Genomic DNA, 18,362 nt, shown 5'->3' on the forward strand with positions numbered 1-18,362 from the left:
TGAATCTTAAACCATTTTATAAAGTTAGATTATCTGTGTGTGGGAGGTGGGGTTAGAGTGGAGGAGGGTGGTATGGTGTGTATGTGTGTGTGTGTAGAGAAAGAGAGAGAGCAATTTAATATTACAAATTCTTCTTCATTATACACCATTAGTGCTAATGGACCACTTTATTGTATTTTTGCTTTGTTTCCTCTAGGTACCAAAGAGCAAAGAGTAGACACCAGAAGTTTAAGGTATTCTAACAACAACATAACCATTTCTCAGCTGAAGCAATGTAAATTTTAACTATTCTGGAACCATCTGAATGAGATGAAATATATAGGAATAAACAGCATAATGGCATCCCCCCAAATTCCATTTCATAGCATCATTAATGTATCTGTGATCTTACTGATGTGGTTAGTGCTTCTACTTCTACTTGTAAAGATACAATCCACTCATGCCTTCTCATTCTATGCCATTATTATTCGAGCTTTTCAAACCTCAGTTTTCAACTGATCTTCCTGAAACGTGTTCACTGGAAACTTTACTCTGTTTTTTTGGCTTGGCTTTTAAATATATATATATATATATATATATATTATATATATATATATATATATATATATATATATATATAATATATATATATATATATATATATATCATAGGTACTGTTAAACAATTCCTCTTATTCATCTATCATTCCTCACTCTCAATATCTAACTGATCTGCCTCCTTTTCTTGTAAAATATGTCATTAATAAGATTACCTACATTCTGATGCCATTAGTATCTTAACTATGACAGTTTATTATATAGCATTTTACTGATTATTAAATGTTGTAGTGCAAGTACTATTACTGCCATAGAACTGAAGCTTAGAGAGGATAAATGATTTGCCCAAGATTATCTTTTCCTTGTATTATACAGCCTCTCCATTTGCATTCAAATACTCTTGTACAATGTTACAAAATTCTAGTATAACCTTATTCACCCAATTATATAAAAACACAAACAGTGACTTTTTATTTCACCACCTCTATAAAACTCAACTCAGATTCTCTGCTATAGTCCAAAAGTTGCTTACAGATCTAATTCAAGTTTTGAAATTCTGATTTTGGACCCTAAGGAATATAAATGCTTGTTATTTTTGGATTAAGTGCAAAATTGCACTTAATTTAGTGCAAAAAAGACAAAATGAATAAATCCAGATTTCCAGTCAAGACTAATTTTGCTGAGTTTTGCGTCATCTGACCTTATCCAAGAATCCCTTTGTCACTGAAGAAGATCTAGGAGAGGCAATTAATACAGTAGAAAGAAATACTGAATTTGGGGTCAAAAGACCTGGATTCAAATCCTAGTTCTCTTACTAGTTATATGAAATTGAGCAAGCCATTTTTATACTTTTGAATCTCAGTTTAACCATTCTTTAAAATAGATTAAACAAATTTATCTCTAAGATTTTTTATAAGCTTTTATATTCTACGTTCTAAGTTCTCCCCAGTTCTAAGCTCAATGATCCTATGACATCTAAAGATCATTTAAAAAGTGATAATGTGCTCCATGTTTGTAATATATATTTCTTAAAACTAACTAAGTATGACACTATGAGAAATAAACTCAAAGGCCATATGTTTTTATTTTCCTGGAGCTCTAAAAGCTTCTTTCAGAGATATCAACTTACTTTCTCACACATAAATAGTGCAGTTTCAATGTACAACGTTTTTGCTTAAGATGTAATATGTATCAAAACTTAACAGGTTTTTTGTGACATACATATTACAAATGCAATTAAGACTTCACTGCCTGATTATAATTAGGCCAGTTTGATCAATAAAAATGAATTTGAAAGCGAAAGTTTCAAAACAAAATGAAGCCAGAACTGAGGCTCAGATAAGTGAGGGGATTTACCCAGGGTGAGAAAGGTTTGAAATGGCTGATATTGAAATCCAAACTTCAGGTCTTTCTATCTTAAATCTACTTAGCCCAATGGGGACAGATTGATATAACAATCTTTCTTATTATAATTCCTTAGGGAAAATGAGAAAAAAATCCATAGGCATACCTACATAACATTCCCCTGACCAATGTCATTTCACCATTTACCCACCAATACAGGGTATTCTAAAAAACTAAGCTATAAAAGTTTAAAGCAAACCTTTTCATAAAATCTTGAAATCCTGCTTCTATCTTCTGGTCAGCTTTCTCAGATGCAAAACAAATAACAATCCAAAGTAGTGCCGAAATTCTAGTGGTTTAAATTCTCTTGATCAGTTGATCCTTTCTACTATTCCATAATAATATGCCCAAGAAGCTAAGCACTGTTTTTTAAATGTAATAATCAATTTTTGTAAGAACAGTTTTTAGTTGAGGTAAAAATGTTGTTACCTTTCCCATTTAACAAATTTTTCAACTTTGAAGTAATAATAGTGTAATTTTTTCCCCCCATATAAAATTTACAGTTATAACACTGAGGGTTGGGGCAAAGTCAATTGCCTTCATTGTTTTGATAGAAGAAAAGATAATCAAGTTGATGATGTAACACAAATAACATTCAAACCAAATACTTGGTGAGGTTTTTTTTAATCTAATTTTTTGGTTATGTTTAAAATTTGTACCACCTGACTGGTTTCCTAATTTTCAACTTGAAGGAGAGATTAAGAATACCGCCAATTAAAAATGCAAAATCTCAAAGGAAAGAATTTCGAAAGACTTATCCAATCAAACCCATACCAGTAAAGAATCTTCTCTACATTCTGGAGAAGTAGTTATTCACCCCTACTTGAAGACTAGCAAGTTCAAGTTCTCAGATACGAAAATTGAGAAACTTTTTTTTAAAACCTCAATCTGTGAAACTGCTTTACTGTACTCTCCTCATTCTATCCTCTGAAGACAAATAGAATATATCTAATCTCTCTTCCATGCAAATCCTTCAAATATTTGAAGACAGCTGTCACATTCTTCCTAAATTTCCTTTTTTAGGCTAAACCCCTCATTCATTTCCTCAGACCTTCCTCATGGGACAAGGCTAAATAATTTCAAAGCCCTTTGGATGTACTTCAGTTTGTTCATAACCTTCCTTAAAATCAAGTAACTAGAATAGAACACAATATTCCAGACAGGGTCTGACCAGAGCAGAGAGACTCTTATTCTGAACTCTAAGTTTATGTTTCATTTTCTGAATGTCATTTGACACTCTTGACCTTGCTGAGTTTGCAGATTAGTACAACTATCCAGGTACTGCCAGTCATATCTTTTCCACCTTGTACCAGTGTATCCGATTGTTTTAAAAACCTAAATGAAGGACTTTATATTAAATACACACACACACACACACACACACACACACACACACACACACACACACACACCATATTAAATTAGTAAATTTAAAATTACATTTTAACCTGACAAAACCTTTTTGGATCATGACTGCCTTATTTAATGTACTGGTTAACTCTACTAGATTTAAGTATTTTCCTAGAGACACTCTAAGACAAATTACTGAATACTTTTTTTTACCTCTTGTCTCTAGAACTCTGTCATTTGCTGGCTGCCCACCACTCCCATAGTTGAAGTAGAAGAGGCATTCTGCTAAGGAAGTAAGTATTCTACTTAGCCCAATGGGGACAGATTGATATAACAAAAATACTAGAATTGGGAGTTGGCCAACTTAACTCTGAACTGCAGTTATAGTACTAACACATATGGCTACAGATAGTTCGGTTTCCTTCTCAGAAGTTCAGATTCATCATCCAAAGAAGCACTAGTAGTAGTTCAAATTGATATAGCCCTTAAAGACATACAGATAGATGATACAGGTAGTATTATACCCATTGTATAAATAAAAAATAAAAATAAAAGGTCATAAGGATATATAATTTGCCCAGGTAGTTTAAGAGCAGACATTCAAACTCCTGTCCCTTTCTTTTCTGTCCCTGCCCTTTCTACTGTAAAACACTGCATTTCTAAAATGGGAAAGATAACACAATACTGCTTGCATTACAAATCTCCATTGTTGTCAAAAGAATATTATACATTTTAAAAGGGCCATTCTGCTGTGAATCACTATATCTCTCCACAGGGTAGAATTTTTGAAAAACGAATTAAGGTACCTCTCAGCAGGCATAGTAGACAAGAGGTGAAGAATGGATAACATATTTCAGTCATGGACAAATGCATGTTTGTTTTGCTTAACTGTACTGAATTATGAGAAAATGTTTTATTGAAGGGAGAACAACTTCAAAAGAAAAATTTTAAATGGTTTATGAGAACCTCTTAATCCCCTTTGTCAAGTATACAGAAATAAAACAAGTTATGACTTGTAGGGTGTGGTAGGAGCTCTAGGAATATATATCTAATTTTAAGTTTTAAGCAAATAGTTTAGGTCAAAATACTATTTCAATATCTTCATTGAAATGGACAGAAGAACCCATCAGATAAGAAAGAGCTCTGAATTTGTAGTCAAAAGACCCAAATCTGAAACCCATATAATGTGGACAAGTCATTACTCCTCAGTGTCAGTTTCTTCATCTGTAAAATGAAAGGCTAATCTCTATCATCCATTCTAGTCCTACGAACATGTAAAACTCCTATCATTTAATATTATTATAATATAGTTATACTTCAATAGACAGTTAAGTCTCCATGAACTGCCACAATCCAAAGAAAAAATTAAATCTTTAGGGATAAATCCTCTGGAAATGAGGTTCTGATAGAATGTTTCTTGGACACATATAGTCCATTTCCAGGCAGGCCCATCCTCAAAGACTTGTTGTCTGGCAGAACTAATCAAAGATTACACTATCCTAGCATAAACCTACAAAAACCCAGTCACCTTCATTCTTGAAATAAGTTATCAAAGGATTACTTAAGTGAAGATAGGGTTTAAAATAGCCAATATAAAAATGAATGCGACGTTTTCATAGTTGCCAATCAGCACCATGCAAAAAAAAGCAGCTCTCTCAGTATTCTCTTCAAGTGTGACTGTTTATCTATAATCTCACAGTCCTGCAATTTATTAGCTCTTTTCTAACACACAGTTCCATTTCCAAATTAAAACACTTGTGATGTAAGTTCCTGAAAGGAATATGCAGCTATCAACAATCTTTCAAATGGAAAAGAGATGCAAGAAAAAATATATATGCACAAAGAGCATATGGAGAGCAACCTACAGATAACTTCAGTGAACATTCAACGCTGTCGGTGAGTTTTCAGATTTAAAAGAAACCATCGACCGTTGACTGTACCTTGAGGTTTATCAGATGCACTACTCAATAAAGCATGATTTATAGGCAATAGTAAAAAATGTTATTGTAAAAAAGTTACTAGGTTACATAGCTATTCCTGAAAAGACATCACTGGGAAGTTTTCAAATAATTTTCTTCAGCTTAAAATATAAAAACTGCTCTTGACTCATTTTTACATATAATTATCAATACTGCAACATGAGAACAAACCCAGTAATAGAAACTGAAAGAAGCAGATGTTTCAAATAACTATACAAGGGCAGTTAGGTGGTCCAGTAACTGGTATAGGAGCAGTTTGGTGATCTAGTGGATAGAAATCTGAACCTAGAGTCAGGAAAACTCAAGTTCAAAATATTTTTTACTAGCTGTGTGACTTTGGACTAGTCTCTTTTACTATTATCTGCCTCAGTTTCCTTAACTGTAAAATGAGGATAATATAACTACTTCCTATTGTTGTTATAAATATAAAATGAGATACTATTTCTAAAGTACACTGCAAACATTAAATGCTATGTAAGTGCTACTTATTATTATAATAGTGAAAAAAGCACCAGAGACAAAGTAATTCAGTCCTCGAAATCCAGCCCTTCTACTAACTAACTGTGGAACCTTGAAAAAATTATTTAACTATTCTACTTATTTAGGCATCATTTTATTTTAAACCATACATTATTATTTCCAAGTCCAGCGACCTACAAAAGTCACAATCATTTTTAAAAAGACAAACAGGATGGGAAAATGGTCACTATGACAAAAACAGCAGAATGAAAATGAATAACTTTACTAGTAAGTCACCAGAGTATCTTGAATAAGCCATGCATGCCCCTGACTGGACCTCAGTTCCTCCTATTCTAAAATAAGGAAGTTGGAACAAATTATCACTAAGGTCCTCAAAGCTCCAATACTCTATAATCTTAGCACTAACACCAGCTTCTAAGATGTAGTCCAAAAATACCCAAGAATCAACTTTACTTATTTCAAACTTGCATGAGTATTGGGCAATTCTCTTCCCTTCTCAAGGCTTCAGGATCATCATTTAAAAAATGATGCCAGTGAATCCTAACCTAATAAATTCCTATTCTCAAAAAGTAAATTCCTATTCTCATCCTGATGCTAGAGAAAAAAGACTACCACTGATCAGAATCAATTCTCAGATGGGATTTCTGTTGGGAAAGAAAAGCCAAGAATACACAGGGAGAGATGATCCCTAAATCCTAACTCTGGAAATTATAATGTCTGCAATAAACATTCATTGCTGTCGGTGGGTTTCTAATCTTAATCAACTCACTGATCAATGAATGCAAACTGCGGATCAAATAACTAAAGGAGGAAGCATTGGTATCTGCCTTATATTTTGAATCTGGTCTAAAGTTGACTGCCTTTTGCTAATGTCTTTAATTTCAGCTTTAACCTCAAAAATCATTTTATTAAGCACTTGCTCCATACAGGGTTCTGTTCTTGGCATTAGGGAAGACACATACATACATACGTGTGTGTATAGATATAGATAGATGATATATTTGCCTTCAATCTTGCAGGGGCACCACAATCCCTCTCTAAATAACTCTCCCGGCCTCCAAAATAATATTCCTAAAATACAAGTCAGACCTGGGTACTAACCTACTCCATCAGTTTCAACCCCCATATCTCCAAAATAAAATACAAATTATTCATACTGGTATTGTTAAAATCCTATATAGCCTGGATTTAGCCTATTCTTTCTATGCTTACTTTACAAATTTATCCTCATCTAAATTCTAGCCAAAATGGACCAGTATTCCATTTTCCAGCTCTCCATGTCTTTGCACAGTGTTTTTCCACATCTGGCATGATTTCTTGCCTCACCTCCATCTCTCAAAGTCCTTGGTATGTTTCTTCCGTCATTACTTACTGCAAATACACTAATTAACCCATATATAAATGATTATAATACCACGTGAATAAAGAGTCAAACTACTATTTGGTACTAAGGCATGATCCCTTAGTACAGGCATGATGCTAAGCAATAGAGATATCAAGAAAGACAAAAACAAACTCTGATGTCAAGGAACTCTCATTCTATCAGAGAGACAACATGCAAACAAAACAATTATAAAAACAAAATACCCAGGATAAATAGAAGGTAATCTTAGAAAGCACTAGTAGTAAGGAAGCCTGAAAAGGCTTCTTACAGAAGGTAGGTTTAAGCTAGGATTTGAAGAAACTTTTGGGAAAACAGACAAGAAAGCACATTTCAGACATGGGGAAGAGCAAATGAAAAGGCATGAAATCTTAAGATGAATATGTCTTTTACAAAGACTAGCAAGGAAGAACAGTTAGATGGTGCAATGGATAAAGCCCTGGCCTTGGAGTCAGAAAAACCTTGGTTCAAATGCAGCCTCAGACACTTTAACTAGTGTGTGATCTTGGGCAAATCACTTAATTAACCTCAACTACTGCACCACAAAAACTTCAAAAAGATCAGCAAAGAGGCTGATGTCACTAGATTATAGAATACTTGGAAAGGAAGAGAATATAATGAAAACTGGGAAGGCAAAAAGGAGCTAAGTTACAAAGGACTTTAAAAGCCAAATACAACATTTTAAAAATTTGGTCCTGCTATAATTTTTAAAGAGTATTAAAGAAGTGACATGGTCAGATCTGTGTTTAGGAGTATTACAGTGATAGCTAAGTGAAGGATAGACTGTAATCTATATGAAAAGAAGCTTGGGGCAAAGACACTAACTAGCAGACTATATAGTTTAAGTATAAGGTGATGAGGACCTGCACTAGGGTAGTAGTGGTTTCAGAAAAGAAAAGTGGAATATATGAGAGATGTTGCAAAGATAGAATCGATAAGACATAGAAAAGATTGGATGGAAAGTGAGAGCATAAGGGGTTAATGACATCTAGGTTGAGGGCCTAAGTGACTACAGGGATAGTCAATATCCTCCATGACAATAAAAAAAATTAGAAATAAGGGAGAGTTTAGGGAAAAACAAAAATAATGAGCTCAATTTTGGACATGTTAAGTTAAAGACAGCTATACCACACCCAGCTGTATGGCCAAAAGGCATTTGGAGATGTCAGACTAAAGATCATATGAAATTAGAGGAGGGATAAAAAGATCTGAAAATCATCTGGACGAGATAACTGAATCCATGGAAACTGTTGAGGTTATTAATAGTTATGAAGTTATAATAACCTGTTAAGGTTATTATAAGTAATAGAGAGAGAAAAATAAAAAGGGCTATGTAGACACATTCATAGTTAATGGAAGTGACATAAAGATCCAGCAAAGAAGTACCTTATGAGAAGGAGTAGTCAGACAGGACAATCAGGATAAAGGAGTGAAACTTAGTATCAACTAGAGTGTGACTGACAGTGCCAAGGCTGCAGAGAGGTCAAGAAGCATAAGAACTGAGAAAAGGTCATTGGACTTGCCATTTAAGAGATCCTTGGTAACTTTGGAAAAAACTGTTTTAGTTGAATGATGAGACGTAGCCAGAGGCACAAAGGAAAACAGAGATGTAAAGGGCAGTAAGATGGAGAGGTCAAGTCAGGGATTTTTTTTTTTTAAGGATAGGATATGAGCATGTCTGTAAGCAGTAAGAAGCAGCAAGTAGACAGTAAGAGATTAAAGATTACCAAGAGAAAATAATCTGCTAAGAGAAGATAGCATAGAATTAAATTGTTTGCACAAATAGAACAAAGAAGATCATAGGGGAAAACATTTGAGTGATATGAAATGAGTGGAGAAGAGGGAGTTCTAATCAAATTGTCTCACTTCACAGAAATATGAGGTATAACTCTGCTTTGACAGAGTGGAGAGAAGGGTGACATGGAAAGTCTGAAGAGGGTTAAAAAGGTTTAGGAAAGTTGCTATGGTGCATGGGAGGAATGATAAACTAATCAAAGAGGGGGGTATTGCCTTGCTACAGTGAGGATCAAGTTGAGATTAACATTAATTTGTAAAATTCCATGTTCAAAGTTGTATGGTCAGATAGAACAAAAATCAATATAGAGTTGACTTTCTGAAGGGGATATTTGTCCCAAGACTTAAACAAGAAGTAGAATTTTGAGTTGGTTTTATCTGTTTTTGGAGGAATTTACTAAATTCCAAGTGCTTGTTTCTTAAATCTCTTAAAAGTTTCCCACATATAGCTAATGGTCAATAGGATAATTACTCAGAACAATGTAATTTCATTATATCATCACTAACCAAAGGTCCCCTGCACTACTGCCCTTCCCACCCCACCCCCAACCCTCCTCAATCCTATACAGTGTTGTTGGTTTTGTTATCTTAACACAGAGGAGAATTTGTTCTTGAAGGTTCTGCCAGCAAGGAACATGATCTGGCAAGACCAATACCTAACATAAAAGGCTTTAATGAGGAAACCAGTGATGATAGACTAGTGTCTATTACATAAAGACCAGCCTAGCTAAGTGCAGAGAGCCTCATCAGTGAGGTTAACTCCAGGTGATCAGTGCTGGTCAAAGAAAGTCAAGTCTAGAGGGAATTCTCACAGTGACAAAAATGATCAATCTCCTGAAGTATAACAAAACACATTAATGGCAAACAAATAAGCAAACAAAAAAACTCAACATACTATCTTAAATCCTTCAGCCAATGGTCCCAAAAATTCATTGAATGGCGAATAAAACTCTAACCCATTGGCTGAACCTAGCACCATTAATTGTCCTACATTTCACTATGTACCAGGCCCACATAGATATTGCTCCTGGGGAACTGCTGCTGGAATACTTTTTTGTCTAATGGTTTGATGGAATCAGTTAAAAAGTTGCTCTTTAGGGTTAGCCTATATTTCTATCCAAACCTAAGAAGGCACACTCATCACAGTTTCTGTGGATTTGATTTCCTAGATAAGAAATTTGAGTTACAAAGGCCAAGAAAATAGTCACAAATTTCTTCTTGGCTAAAATTAAAATGTCATGATGGCTTTTAGAATTATGTAATATTGCTATGAGTCCACTAAATCTTTTATGATAATGGAAAAACAACGGCTCTGGTCATGAATAATTTATTATATACTTAAGCTTTGGATTAGACACACAGATTCCCAACACAAGAATCATATTCAGTAGGATACTCAAAAATGATTCTCACTAACTTTGCCATTATCTGTTGACACTTATTTTGGAAGTTTGGAAGAAAAGGAGGAAACATGAATGAGATCAGACAAGATGAAACCAGTAAGACTCCATTGCTGAAATGAAAGCCAAAGGATGTCAAATGACCACTAAGGATTGAGATAATAGGAATAATAACACAATATCTAGAGATAACAAGATAGCTTAGATATCACCTAGTGAAGGCTGTCTGGTACAATAGATAGATCTGCACTTAGAAGGAATGGGTTCAAATTTTGGCTTTATCACTTGTGACCTGACTGACAAGTCTTTTTACTCTCTGGTAACAGCTTCCTTTTCTATGAAATGAGAGGACTGAACTAGTTCATTTCTGAGTTAGTCAACAAACACTTATTAAAGAAGTACTTGTTTTGTGGCAAGTATTCTGGCAACTGTTGACTCTTCTACCTGTAAAGCTATGATCTCCACCCTAAGTCTAACCTTTCACTTATAGATTGATTGGGGCAAGTCCTTTACTTCCAGGTCACTGAGATACCAAGTGGCACAGCTAGAGTTTGAACCAAAATGCCCCCCAACACAATGCTATTTCCACTCTAGCTAGAGCTACCTCTTTGGAAGCAAGATCAAAGCCAATTGAAAATTTTAATATCTGTACATCTGAAAATCTTATGAGTTGTCTGTACACAATATAGTATCCAAGAACGATCACGAAAGATTTTATTAAGGAAAAATCACTATTCCTTAGGGCCAGAATGGATCAGAGTTATTTTCACAGAAAAGGAGAAATATTTTACAAGGCAGTTTGAAAGGAATGAAACTAGCAGATGGGAGGAATCAGGAAGGTTCCTTCAGATGGTTCTCACATTCCAGCTATCTCCTGCCAAGGACTTCATAAATTTTATAGGTTTCTTCCCTGCTATATCAGTGAGAGTAGATTTTACTCTACTGTCTTGACTCTGCTCATATGTGGAGGAGAGTGGAGGACACATCCACAAGAAATATAGATCACAGCCTTTGTTTAGGAGCTACTTTGATACCTACAAAAGTGACAAGAAATGATTACCCAGTTAAGTGCCAAGCAAGCTGCAGTATATTCAGAACAGACAATCCAGATGACCAAAAGTCTCAAGATAGTTTAAGAAATTGAATCTGTGTAGTCTATAAAAAGTATGTATATGTATATTGGGTAGGAGAGATAATAGGTCAATAAGGTTGGATCACAGTGCAAAAATTCTGGAAAGGGAGGAAAGCACTAAGTTGAAGAGCTTTAAAAGACTTTATATTTTATGTTTTTTTTTTTTTTAAACAACGTTGAGCCCTTAGAGTATACTGAAAAAGAGAATAACATGGTCAGATCTATGCTTGAGAAGAATCATTTAGCAACTGAGCAGAAGAGAGGTTGTAGGGAGAGAGGTAAGGCAGAAAAACTAGTAAGAAAGAGATGAGGATCTGAACAAGTATGGTGGTTGTTGTGTAGATAAAGAGCAAAGAACATAAATGAAAAATGTTTCGAAGGTAGAAATGTCAAGGTTTGGCAAGGATATGTCTGGATCTGGATGTGTGAAGTGAGTGTGAGGAGTCAAGGATGACACAAAATGGATGACTGAGGATAATGGTTCCATTTGGAAGAGGAAGGGTTTGTAGGCAAAGATAATGAGTGACAGTTCAGTTTTGAACATGGTAAATGTGAAATGTCCCATGGGACTTCTAATTTGAGAGATACAAAAGACATTAGTAGGAACAGCTGGATGGTGCAGTGGCTAGATTACTGGTCCAGGAGTCAGGAGAACCTGAATTCAAATCTGACCTCAAACACTTAACACTTTCTAGCTATATGACCCTGGGCAAGTCACTTACTTAACCCCATTTGCCTTGCAAAAACCTTTCAAAAAACAAAAGGCATTAATAATCTGGGACAAGGGAGAGAGAGAATATGAATTCATGTACAATTTTGCAATAATCTTGTGGTCTACCTGCCTCAATTCCATTATTTCCCCATTCAATAAATTCAAGTAACTCAAATTGCCTATGGAACCAAATTTAATCTCTTTTAGTTAGCTTTTAAAGTCCTTTACAAAGTATCCCAACCTATCTTTCTAGCCACATTGTATATTATTCCTAACTCCTGCCTGTAATCTAGCCAAAACCAGTCTTCTCTTCCAATATGGTAAAATACCATCTCCTGTCTCAATCTTAAAACTGGCTATCCATATGCACTACACTTCCTTCCTCTGCTTCACAGAATTCCTCTCTTCCCTCATGATACAATACAAGAATTATCTTCTATCTGAATGAAGTCTTTCCTGAATCCTGGAAAAACTTCCCTTTCAAAACACCTTGTATGAGACTCTTCATGACTCCATGGACTATCCTGTCCATGGGATTTTCTTGGCAAAAATCCTAGAATAGTTTGCCATTTCCTTCTCCAGTGGATTAAGGCAACAGAAGGTCACATGGCTCAAGGCAATTTAGCTTTAACTCAGAAACTACTTAGATAATCATGGAAGTAGTTTAGAATCAGGAAAACTCATTTTCCCAAGTTCAAATTTGATCTCAGACACTTCTTAACTTAATCCTGTCTGCCTCAGTTTCCTCATCTATAAAATAAGCTGGAGAAGGAAATGGTAAATCTCTCTAGTATCTTTGCCAAGAAAAAACCAAATGAAGTCAGAAACTTGACCACAACCAAACTGTAACAAAAAATAAGCATTAGCAAGCAATAGTAATGAACAATAGCTACTACTGCTGCTGCTGCTGTATTGGCTTGATGACTTTGCCTTCTGTAAGTCTGTGTACAAAAATCACTTCTCCCTGATCCCAAGTTTTCTCTTCTACAAACTAGAAGCTCTCTGAAGCCCCCTTTTCTCATACAAAGCCCCCTTTCTCATACAACACACTATGTTCTAAGGGCCCTCCGTACAAAACATCTTAGGATTCTATTACTGACAATGTAGCAAGGGGCAACCCAGAAAAGATGAGGGCAGAAAGCTTCTTTGACTCTTCTGAACATAATCATCTCTTCAGTAAGACATTTGTAGATTACATACTAGAAGAGAATTCAACAGACTAGAAGATATTCTGAAGATGATCAAATATAAGTTTTATATCTCTAAGCTACTTATTGCATAAAACCATTCAGAACAGTCAGTGGGTCAATGTTCTATTTTCTTTTGAGAATTTCCAGAAAATCTAATCTCCATAGGCAGTAATCTGAGTTTTATGTTATTTAGGAACAATCTTCTTCTCCCTTGATCCTCTGGTGGTCTTTCTCTTTCCCTCCATGCCTCTCATCCCCAGTCAAGATCTTAGACTGTTTCCTCTAATTTTCTCTTCAACTTCTGGAAGCTAGGTTAGAAACCTCTTTGTTAATCTGTGTCTGTTTATCACAGCATCTGGCTTTTCTCAGAGCAAACCAAGAAATCAATTAGAGAGAATTAGGAAAGGAAAAAAATTCTTGATTTTGGTTTTTGGTCAAGACTTCTTGCAATTTTCTCTATCTTAAATTAGTTAAATCTTACTCTTAAACTAAAATAATCCAATGGATTATTACTACCCTCCCTTCCCAAACCTTCAATTTCCTCTTCTGTAAAAATCTATTCCTCAGACTCCTCCCAGGATTGTTGTACTGTAAACCAGATCTCATTACAGAAATGTGAGCTGCCACTATTCTTTTCTCATACAACAGAGAAGCACCTCTAGTAGGCCCTAACAGACCTGAAAGACAAACAATGTCAGAAATTGTCTATGATGTGAGGACCACCCCAGATCAGTCAAGAAACTCATTACAACAAAACTGACTACCAGATTAATTTTTTCAGCCGCCAGCTCATGCATACTATCTACCATGGCCCAGATGAGAGCATCCACAGCAATGAAATCACAGTTCTCTCCTATTTATTCTATTTCTCTATCTGCTTGACATGAAGCTCAGGGAGGGCAAGAACCACAACTTAACTACTGAGTTAAAGACCTCAGCCTCTAACAAGAGGCACAATAGCTGGAAGAGCACTAGATTGACAGGAATATCTGGGTTTCAGCCCCCAGCTTTTCTATGTGTTACTTGTATGGTCGCCTCTCTGATCCTCAGTTTATCTTAAAAACTGGGACACCATTTACACTATGTAAAGCATTACTGGGAAGAAAATATTTTGTAAAATGACTTAGAAGTGTGCTATTGATTTTTATTTTTACATGGCAGGCTCCCCATTGTTGTAAACATACAATGCAATATAAAATCTTAATCCTAGTATACTAAATCCTCCATGAAGTGGCACCGCTTTACCTTTGAACACCCTGATCGCAGCACTCACTCACTCATTCATTCTAGCATGTGTCATATTTCCCTTCCCCTTCTATCTTTGCTGACTGTCCGATGTGGGGGGCACAGATGCCCCCCCCAACATCTTGACCTGCTTTCTTTCCTTCAGAGCCCAGATCAGGGGCTTCCTCTTTCTTGAAGCTTTCTCCTAACCCTTAAAGACCCTATGCTAAAAGCAATGTCGCCTTTCTTAAATCTGTTATAGAATTTTGCTCATATCTCCCCTTTGCTAACATTATTTGTAGCAACAGTGGCATAGTTATTTCTGACAGTAAGGTGTCTGTCTTTTTTTTTAACCTATCCTTGTTGTACACCCCAAGGCCTTGGGCAAGTTAGCTGCTGAAAAAAAAATTTGATGAGTTACGTTGAATTTTGCAGACTGGTAAGAACGGAAGGGACCTTTGAAGGTGGCAGAAAAATACACAGATCATCAGAGCTGAAAGGGACCCAATCTTTTTATAGAAGACAAACAGAACTACAGTCAGTTCACTTATAATCTATAGTTAGAAAACATGAATTTGTTCCAAGGCAACTGACATATTAGGGAATATTGAGAAGATAATACAAATATGAAATGTGCTTCTGCAACTTTCTTCCGTAAGACAAATAGCAAGACCAAGAAATCTGCATTGTTTTATGATAACTTAAAAAAATGCAACTCTTCCAATGCCTAGTTCCATAAGCAAACCAGATCCCTCTCAAAGTAAAGTGTCATTTATTGTATATTTTCTAGTGAAGTAGGAGCTGTGCTAGAAGGCCTGGTCCAAACAATTTCACTCTCTAGCAAAAGGAGTTATAGCCATAAACCTAGGATGAGCAGTAGCCCAAGAAGCAGTTTCGGGCCCAAATACAATGATAATTATATTATTAATATATTTAAACCATTTAACACATAAAACATAGTTGTTGGTTTTTTAAGCATGATAGTAAGGAAGTTCTTGATGTTATATCCCTAAATCCTATTTTCACTACTGGTTCTGTGTTTTGTTTTGTTTCTTTCTTTTTTGTGTGTGAGATTTTTGTAGACAGCAAATGCCAAGTTTAAGTATGACTGCTAACACAAAGAAAAGTGACTTGCCCAAGAGTCATGCATAGACTAAAACTGTATAGGTGAGATTAACTTGTAAAATGAATGAATTGCACTGCAAATCTGCACTATATCTCATAGGATCAGTGGAATTTCTGTTTAATTATTAACCAATAATATTAAAGCACTGGGTAAACAAAAAAATATCGTAATTGCACCATATTTTCTATTTTTCTACCATTTTTCCAGCTTTAATTCCATCACGGCAAATAACTCACTCAGGTTCCAGGCTTTCACTCTTTGGTTTGGACTTGTTGCCTCCTAGTGGATTAAAAAGGATCTAACACTAAAGAAAGGCCCAAGGCTGTACTGCTCAGGCAATTCCACAAGATGGAGACTTAAAATATAAAGTGGACCTTTGCAGTATATGCTCAGAAGATACTATATTAATGTAATAAAATTATACAACCAACTAAAAATTAGATTTGAAAGATTTAACAATAACAACTTTTTAAATTACCTAAGACTTTTAAAACTGATAAAGCCTTTTCTTCATAGATGCCTATGAGATTAGTAATATAGATATTAAAACACTAGATGGAAAAGACCTTATCAATGATGTACTCCAGTAACATCAAACTCAATTAGAAATGGAGGTCTTTAGATTGTACATAAAGATTCCTGCAGGCCCCATAATGACTTAGAAAACCAGATATTAACACCATCTGTGTTTTATTGTATTTTTTATTTATTTTGTTAAATATTTCCCGATTACACTTTAATCTGGTTCAGGCTTCAGTCTGAGTGTTGGACAGGAAGTGTTATTGATACCTCAGATCTAGTCTAAGAATCTAGACAGAAGTTTGTGGATAGATTTTAGGGAGTTCATGAACTCGGATTGAAAAAAATTAGGTATTTATTTTCACTAAAACCTAATTGAAATTTAGTATTTCTTTCAATTATGTATTTTTAAAAGTGATATTATTCTTGAGAAAATGCCAAGTTTTACCAGACTGCCAAAAGGTATTCATGACACCCAAAAGTTTAAGATCCCTTGATCTAGCCCAAATCTACACCCCAAATTCTACAGATGATTTGAACACAAATCCTGACTCCAAATCTAATCTTCATTAGTACACTATCTGGCCCATTCCCTCCCTCTCCGACCTCCCATCCAACAAAACATTTATCAAGTACCTACTATACACAGACCTATACTAAACAGAAAAACTTCAGGCAGAAGTTGCTTCCTTCAAGATACCAAAGATCTCTAAATTAATGCAAAGATTGTGGCTACCTACCTTAGAATATATCTTTCTGACATTTTACAATCTTCAATTCTGGTTGGTAGAAAGAACAGCTTGAGTGTCAACACCCAGAAATGGGTCAGTACTGTCAACATGGGGAAGGAATCTAAAATAGGAAATTCCAGCAGGACAGCTATGCACAAAAAAATTTATCAGAAAAGAGCTTCCTTCAGAAAGAAAGACTCACTAGGGAGTAGAGTATTGATCCTAGCTTTGGAAGCAGATCCCCTCTTCTTAGCATAGGGACTACCTGAGGCCTATAACACAAACATTCTGAAATCACCAAATGGGTGATGAGATCAGAAGCCAAGGAAAGGTAGACTTTTACTTCCTTTGTTTCAGGGTAACCTCCTCCACCTTTTTCCTTAGTCCTAGTAAATCCACCTTCTAATTCTTTCATAGGACAGAAAAGATAAGACTTTGGTTCTCAAAGGTTGTATCCAATAGGGTACAAGTACTAACTAACCTTATGAAGCTAGAAAGGTTTTGAGGACAGATTTGGCAATGGACTGTCATCTTGTAGGGCAGAGGGTTTTCATCTTTTTCTTTCTTTCCTTTTTTTTTTTTTTTTCTTTTTTCTGTCATGGCCATGAAACTGTAGATATCTTATGTATGGCTTACTCTTCTTTTTAAATATCTAATAAATTCACTCTGATCATACAAAATTCTTTCAAACCTTTTCTGTGAACCATAATTTTTTTTTAGAGATATCTCAATGACCTTTTTTTTTTTTTTTAAACTTTTTTCACTACTTTCTTCACTCTCTCCTTTTTCCCATTGAGAAAAAAGGAGGGGAAAAGTGTAACAAATATACAGTTAACAAAACAAATTCCCAAACTGGACTTGTCTAAAAAATGTGCGTATAATTTTGGATCTCTGTGAGGAGATTACAAGTGTTATCGGCCCTCTAGAATTGAGGTTAATCTTTGCATGAATCAGTTTCTTAAATCTTTTGATTTGTCTTTATAAAGTTGTCATCATATATCATTGTATGTCATTGTATAATCATTCTGCTCACTTCATAAAAATCTCCCCCCCAAAAAAAAAACTCTAAAAGGTTTCCCAAAAACTGTCCCTTTCACTATTTAATAATAGTAAATAATAATTATGGCTAACATTTATATATAACTTATTATATGCCAGGGACGGAGCTAAGCACTCTATAATTATCTCAATTGATCCTCATAATTACCTGGGGAGATTGGTGCTATTATCATCCTTATTTTAGGAATGAGGAAACTGAGGTAGACTGGTTGAATGACTTGTCCAGGATCACACAACTCATTAGTATCCCATTATATTCATTTACCATTGCATCTGTGATAGAGACAACAGCATCTTTTTGATTCCTTAAACATGACACTTGAGTTCCTGATTCCAAGTTTACAC

At 35.2% G+C, this 18,362-nt stretch overlaps 1 protein-coding gene and 1 long non-coding RNA gene across 4 annotated transcripts in view; one reads left to right on the top strand and one right to left on the bottom strand.

The window, feature by feature from the left end:
• The window catches only part of LOC127550566 (uncharacterized), a 38,264-nt gene extending 33,119 nt beyond the window's left edge, over positions 1-5,145 (top strand). The window contains exons 2-3 of the long non-coding RNA XR_007950885.1: positions 197-233; positions 3,517-5,145. This is a non-coding gene — a long non-coding RNA (uncharacterized LOC127550566). The remainder of the gene's footprint in view (positions 1-196; positions 234-3,516) is intronic.
• NR6A1 (nuclear receptor subfamily 6 group A member 1) overlaps positions 1-18,362 on the bottom strand; it is a 246,719-nt gene that overhangs the window by 163,636 nt on the left and 64,721 nt on the right. The window lies entirely within an intron of this gene.

Source organism: Antechinus flavipes, chromosome 2 (assembly GCF_016432865.1).
Source record: "Antechinus flavipes isolate AdamAnt ecotype Samford, QLD, Australia chromosome 2, AdamAnt_v2, whole genome shotgun sequence".
Taxonomy (NCBI): domain Eukaryota; kingdom Metazoa; phylum Chordata; class Mammalia; order Dasyuromorphia; family Dasyuridae; genus Antechinus; species Antechinus flavipes.